The sequence below is a fragment of the Equus quagga genome, chromosome 6, assembly GCF_021613505.1.
Source record: "Equus quagga isolate Etosha38 chromosome 6, UCLA_HA_Equagga_1.0, whole genome shotgun sequence".
NCBI lineage: Eukaryota > Metazoa > Chordata > Mammalia > Perissodactyla > Equidae > Equus > Equus quagga.
Window position 1 is genome coordinate 114,198,581 of NC_060272.1, and position 7,026 is coordinate 114,205,606.

General features: G+C 40.6%; 1 long non-coding RNA gene across 1 annotated transcript; it reads right to left on the reverse strand.

Annotated features, from left to right (window-relative positions):
• Positions 1-1,538: 1,538 nt before the first annotated feature.
• Positions 1,539-5,532, reverse strand: LOC124240616 (uncharacterized). Its single transcript, XR_006888957.1, has 3 exons — positions 5,469-5,532; positions 5,057-5,101; positions 1,539-1,701 (listed from the first exon to the last, which is right to left on the reverse strand). It is a non-coding gene; the product is annotated as an uncharacterized LOC124240616 (long non-coding RNA).
• Positions 5,533-7,026: the final 1,494 nt, after the last annotated feature.

Genomic DNA, 7,026 nt, shown 5'->3' on the forward strand with positions numbered 1-7,026 from the left:
GCAGGACTGCGTATATATATCTCCAAGATGCTCCATTATTGTTGACTTTAGTTTGCAAATACTAAGAAATTGAGTCAACATGTGTTTTTTTAATCCTTGTGGTCAAAAAATAAGAAATGATCAAGAATTACCAGAATGAATTACATTCAACCATGACAGATCTACAGTCATCTCAGTTTTTTATCTTCAGTAGTCAACATTCCCCTCCTCAAAATCTAATCTAATTCTGTCTCCTTAAGAAAGACTTAAATGCTACTTTGTTAATACAAATAAAAAACAAAGGGGGATAAATATCTTATAGAAGTTACATTTTGTGTACTTAAGCTAATAACATCTTGCAGGTAAACAGATTATTTATAAAGGCCAGGTTAACATATAATATTATTAAAATACTGCCATTCCTTCAAGCTGTTCCACTGCACAACCAATCTGACACATTAACATACTGCATAGTGAAAAGGCTGCACTTGCTACATTCTCCCCAGATTTTGTTTCATTTAAAATATTGTGTACAAAAAAAAGTCATATTCAAGATATTGCTTAACCACAACATCCCTGAAGTGCTTTGACAGCTATGAGATTCCTTTTTTTCCGGTAACTGAATCATGTAGCCATGCATCCATGCATTTGTTCTCCCTTAATGCTTTTTTTGTTTTTTTGTTTCATTTACTAGCGTGTAATTTCACTTTTCCTTATGGTTAGTTCTTGGGTTGTGCATTTTTTCTGTATGGTAACCAACTATCACATCTTACCTGTATCTTATATCTGGTGCCTTCCTAGCTCACCGTTGAATTTTTTCCAAAACAGAAAGAAGAAAGGAAGGAAGGAAGAAAGGAAGGGAGGAATGGAGGAAGAAAGGAAGGAAAGAAGAAAAGAAAGGAGATAGGGAGGAAGGAAGGAAAGAAGGAAAGAAAGGAGGAAGGGAGGTAGGAAGGAAGGACAGAGAGAAAAAGAAACTCGTGGATATTTTCCCTCCAATTTCTCATTTTCTTCAATTCCAAGATGTGCAGTTCTCCAGAGTATTATGTTCCCTGGGCTGATCGGTATTCTCTTTCAATAAAACCACAGGACATAGCTGTTGGGCACAGAAACTAAATGTCATGAATGCAGTGCCCTGCTACTTGGCAGAAAACTCTGCCGGCGTGCTTTTTATATAATGTTTTTTTCACCTTCACTCTCTTATTGTGCTTTTTTCAACAGAAGTTAGACAGTAATAACTAGTACATTTACACACCACAGTTAATGATTGTAATAGTATAAGGTAAGAGGATAAATACTTATTAACACAAAAAAAGTACAGTATAGCCCTACAATGAATAGAAAAAATTATTTCAGCAGTTAATGAAAACATGGATACATTTGACAGAATTACTTAGGGGAAGAAAATCGCTCGCATGCCTCCCAGGGGAAAATTAACTGGGTGTGTATGTGTTTAATCCTTTCAAGACTGTAAAGTATAATTGTTATAAACTGCCACCCTCTTGCCTCCTACCCAAGTCTGAGTAGGTACCCCCCAGTCCTATCTTACCTTTTGGTAGCTAATTTGAGTTTCTCTTCCCAAGATGCACCACAATGTCTGCAGGAAAAGAGGCTAATAATGCCTTCCTAGGAAATTCTAGATTTTGTTCCCTGGGGTTAATAGTTGATCGAATAATGGACAATCAGAGCAGTAGCCATTTGGATGAAGAAAGAGAGAGGGGCCTATGGATAGAACAAAGAAAAAAAAGGATGCTGTTAGAAAACATTGCGTAGGTTATCAAAATTCGTTTATCATTATTAATTAACACTTTTATGTCTTTTGACACTGCACTCTATATTAACTTGCTGGCATAGCCTAATTAAATAAATATGTGTGTGTGTGTGTTTGTGTGTGTGTGTGTTTATATATACACAAGTGGGCTTCCATGATCATCTTGCCCTTGCTAATCTAGCCATTGACAAAGAGCCTTCCCCGGGCTATGGACTATATACCCTCAAGGAGAAGGTGCTCATTCCATATAGGGGGCTAATTTATCAAACCTCAGAGAAATAAAATAATCTTAGTTAAATACAGTAGGAAGTAATTTAATAAGATTAGTAAATGAGCAGTCTAGGGCTAGGATCTGACACTTTCTGATTAGAAATGTCAAGAAAGTGAAGAAATTCTCTTGAGACAATTAACTTACGTAGGAAATTCATTTTATAGCTCTGGCAATTTGAGATGAATCACTTAGCTGCTCTGGCCCTCAGCTAAATCATGGCATCTATAAAAGAACAAGGTTGGGCAAGGCAGCTACAACTCTAGAATTATTTGATTAGGTGATATTTTAAATCTGTGATTATTACCATGAAAGGAAAATAAGAGTTCAGAAGATGAGAACATAGATATATCATCTGAGAGTTCTTGATAATATAAACTTTATCAAAGTAGATTTCAGCAAATTGATTGTAGAAATATGTGAGGTTCTACTGCCAGAGAATCTAAAAAGCTCCCCTAAAAAGATAGGAGACACTACAACTTTCAAGCAATCACAGAGAGGGAGACAAGGAAACAATGTAAGGAATTGTGTCCGTTGGAAGCAGACATGGAAACGGAATTTGGAGAGCAAAAGGTTTATTGAGGGAGAAGAGTGGTGATGCCTGTGAAAGACAAAAGGAGAAGGATGCAGTTTGGGGCAAGAAAAGCCACTAGATGACAGTGCAGATCTGACCCTTGTGAAAGGAAAGTAGGGAAGGGGCAAGACTGGGCAGGACAGCTCTCAACAAACTCTTGACCAGCCCAACAGGAACTACAGACAGAAGACTGCTGATTACAAGTGTCCTGCCAAAACGGCCAGGTCCTAGAATCCCTCCATGCTCAGATGTTGGCTGGGGACTTCCCAGAAAGTTTGTGGCCTTGGCCCAAAGCTGAAGTGGTTTTGATTTGCATTTCCCTAATCATTAGTGCTGCTGAGCACCTTTTCATGCACATGTTCACCATTTGTATGTCTTCATTGGAGAAGGAAGGTTATTATCAAAAAACCCAAAAGACAATAGTGTTGGTGAGGATGTGGACAGAGAGGAACCCTTGTGCACTGTTGGTGGGAATGTAAATTGGTGCTACTGTTACCGCCCAAGGGGGGTCATCTGTCCACTGCAGGACATGCCAATAGTCAAGAGGCAAGGTGGTAGGAGAGAAAGAGTTTTTTATTACAGCTTGCTAGCAAGAGGGAAGATGGCTGACTAATGTCCAAAAGAACCATCTTACAGAACAAAGACTACAGGCCAGTTATATATGGGGTTGGTCTCTGGGTGGGGCCTCCATCTGATCTCTGGGTAGGGGCAGACATATGGTCTTAGTTCCTGATAGTCTTTTGTTTTACTGGATATACATCATAGACTGAGCAAAGAGCAACGCCCTATACCCTAGCCCTATACCCTAATTGTTCAGTTGTCATTGATGATGTCTATCAGTATAGACTCTCTACCCGGGGGTCATCACATTCCTAAGGAACTTGAAAGAGCAAAGTTATCATCTTATCACAGCTGGGAGGGGCCATAAAATCTATGGGAACCTATAAATCCCTCAGAGACAGATGCTTACTTATCTAGGCAAACTAAAGCAAAGATTCAAAGGGGCTGGTGAGTCAGGGTTAGTTAATTAGAAGTCATTCAAAGTTACAATATGGTTTCTTTTCCACAATATGGCTTCCCTTATGTCAACCTTGGTTGAGGTGGTATCACAACCACTATGGAAAACAGTATGGAGGTTCCTCAAAAAAATTAAAAATAAAACTACCATACGCTCCAGCAATTCCACTTCTGGGTATATATCTAAAGGAATTGAAATCAGGATCTCAAAAAGATATCTGTACTCCTATGTTCATTGCAGCTTTATTCACAATAGCCATGGAAACAACCTAAATATCCATCAACAGACAGTGTAAACTATTTTTCAATTTAATATAATTTTAGTCTTCCATTTTGCTCTGACTTGCATCTTGTAATGTATTGTACTACATATAAGGTGCTAGTGCATCTTTTTAGCATCATATGTAAGCACATTGCTGATCTAGTCAGTGCCAATTGATTAATTCAGTTCAAATGGTTTTTTTCTATGCACCAATGCAACATTGTAATGTGTTTATCTGAATGAAACACCAGAGGTTATCATGATATCTATGTAAGTTTAATTGATAATTAAATTGAAATGAATGCTTTTAGGAGGACAATATTATTAACTTATTTTTCTAGTTCAGCACATAAGTATGAAAAAGTTTTATAGTTTAAAATAAAGACATGAGTGGAGATAAAGTTAGTATTATGACTGGAGCAATAAAGAAGAAAAAGAAGGAAGGTTTGTCTCAAATATCACCTTAAATGGAAACTGAAATTTGCTGGTGCAAAACAAAATAAAACAGCTGTTTGTTATATAAAATTAAAAAAATTAAGATAATATGACTCTATGCAGTTGTCAAAACTTGTACAGAGTGGATGTGTTTGTGAAGGTGCTCTTGGATAAGACTAACTTTTAAATCAGTGCACTCGAGTAAAGCATAGCGCCCTCCATAATACAGGTGACCCTTATTCAATCAGTTAAAGGCCTGAATAGAACAAAAGACTGAACTCCCCCAAGCAAGAAGGAATTTTCCAGCAGATGCCCTTGGGACTCAAACTGCAACTCGAACCACCTGGTCTCCAGCCCGCCAGCCCACCCTGGAGATTTTGGATTTGCCAGCCTCCATAATCCCGTGAGCCAATTCCTTAAATCAATCTCTCTGCCCACACATCCCATTGGCTCTGTTTCTCTGGAGAACTTGACTCATGCACACTGCATCTCACACCACCACCGAGCAGACCAGGCAAGCCCCATTGCCTAGCTCCTGCATTCTTCATTTCTATGGCGGGTCAGAGCAGGGAATCCGAGAACTTCCCAGGTTCCAATTTCCCTCCTTTGGATCCCCCTTCTGAAGGCTCTGTTTCTGAGGACTCATTCTAGAAACTGACATGCTCAGAGCTTGTGGACCTGGGTGGTCATGGAAAGGAGAGTTTAAGGTTAACCCTGGGAAAGCACAGAGTTGAGTGGGCAGAACCTTACCTGTCATGTTCCACCTTTGATCCTCCTCCTGGCTCTCTGCTGATGCTGAAAGACAGGAAAAGAATGAGAATCTGGGACTTAACTCTCACTCTCCTCTCTCTAGGCAAGCTGCAGACATTCATTATTCATGAATAATATGCCTTTATGGATTCAATTAATTAAGGTCAATTTTCCATCCCTGTTATTCATTTTTAAAGTGGATAAAATAATTTTCCATGGTTTCTTCTCTGAAAAACTCAAGTAACAAAGATTTCCTGTGTGAGGTCCTTAGTTGCTATTTCCCCCGGCCATCCTTTGCTGGAAAAGGGCACAGATCCTCAGAGCTTTAGAAACACCTATGCTCCGTTCAATAGGATTCTGGTCGCTGAGCACAGATGGGATAGCATCAGATCAGAGGTTTTCAGAAGCTCACCATCACTTTCCAGCTTAGCCTTAACACAAGGGGGACGATTATACCAAAGACACAGAGATGGAAGGCATCTGGTGCACAATGTTGAGAAACTGTTCTCCTCAGGTGTGCTGAAATACCTAAATAAGCCAAAGCACCACCCCTGAATAATGGTATTTGGGATCCACTCCAGGAACCTCTACCACACCCAGGTAAACAGACATGGGAGCTCTAGTCCCCTCTCTAACCTCGGCCCTGTCCAACTCATTCCCCTAGAAGGATGGCGTTCTACTGCTCCCTGAGAGTTTTCATTTCAAGTGTCTCTGCTCCCCACCATGACTTAGAAAAATGAGAAGAACAGGAAAAACAAGACTCAATCTCTTCTGGGGAGCCAGGCCTAGTGTTCCCTTACCTGATTAAGATCTTTTTTTCCCCAATATTGATAAAAACCAAAGAAGAAGCCATAGTCTAAAAGAGTGTAGAAAATCAAATCAAAATTCCCCAGGAAAGGGCTGGCCCCACGGCCCAGTGGTTAAGTTCACGCTCCACTTCGGAAGCCCAGGGTTTCGCTGGTTCGGAGCCTGGGCGCCACCCTAGCACCACTCATCAAGCCATGCTGAGGTGGCGTCCCACATGGCACAGCTAGAAGGGACTGCAACCAGAATATACAACTATGTACTAGGGAGCTTTGGGGAGAAGAAGGGAGAAAAAAAAAGACTGGCAACAGAGGTTAGCTCAGGTGCCAATCTTTAAAGAAAATGTTCCCCAGGAAGTAGAGCTTCAGCTCACCTATCGGACAAAAAGTGTTCTGAAGAAAAAAGCTCATTTTTCATCCTTTGAAGCATACTGCATCCACAGATAACTGGGCACTGAGAATGCACACTCCAGACTGGAGCTCCGGGCCTGGAACTGTCACGGAGGGTTCTGGAAGGTGGGGGAGGGGACAAGACAGGAAATTGTTCTTACCAACCAGGCCCCTAGATCCCCCACCCTTCTCTAGACCTTACCATTTTCCACTCCATCTCTGCATCATGTCATATATATGCATTAGTACAACTGTCTATTTACACCATACATAACCCAGATGCTAGCTGGGTCCACCTTTTACTCTCAGTGATCTTGGCTTTGACTTTATCAATTCTACAGCTCTGATAGTCTGAAGTTTACCCTAGAACTTTTGCTAATTGCATAGCATTTACACTCCTGAAATCTCCTCCAGCTTCTATACCAGCTTCTCCACATACTCTATTTTGGCCTTACATCAACCCAGACACAGAACTCAGTCTCCCCTTCAAGCATCCTCCAATGAAGCCACTTTCACAATAAAAGCATTAGTGAACTAAGTGGCCTTTATTGAAGATTCTATATGGGTGATAAAGTGTGGATAGCCCATCCCACCAGAAAGAATTTTCATTTTGTTTTTTTTTTTGTATTTGTTTCCCATCCAAAGTGCTTTTCGGACTTTTCTGTCCCTCAGGCTCCCAACTCTCCCCTCTCCACCTGAGCATTGTTCCACCCTGCTGCTCTGTCCCTCTTCTCTGCCAGATCCCCACACCACCACCAAAGAATTCCGAATTCTCAT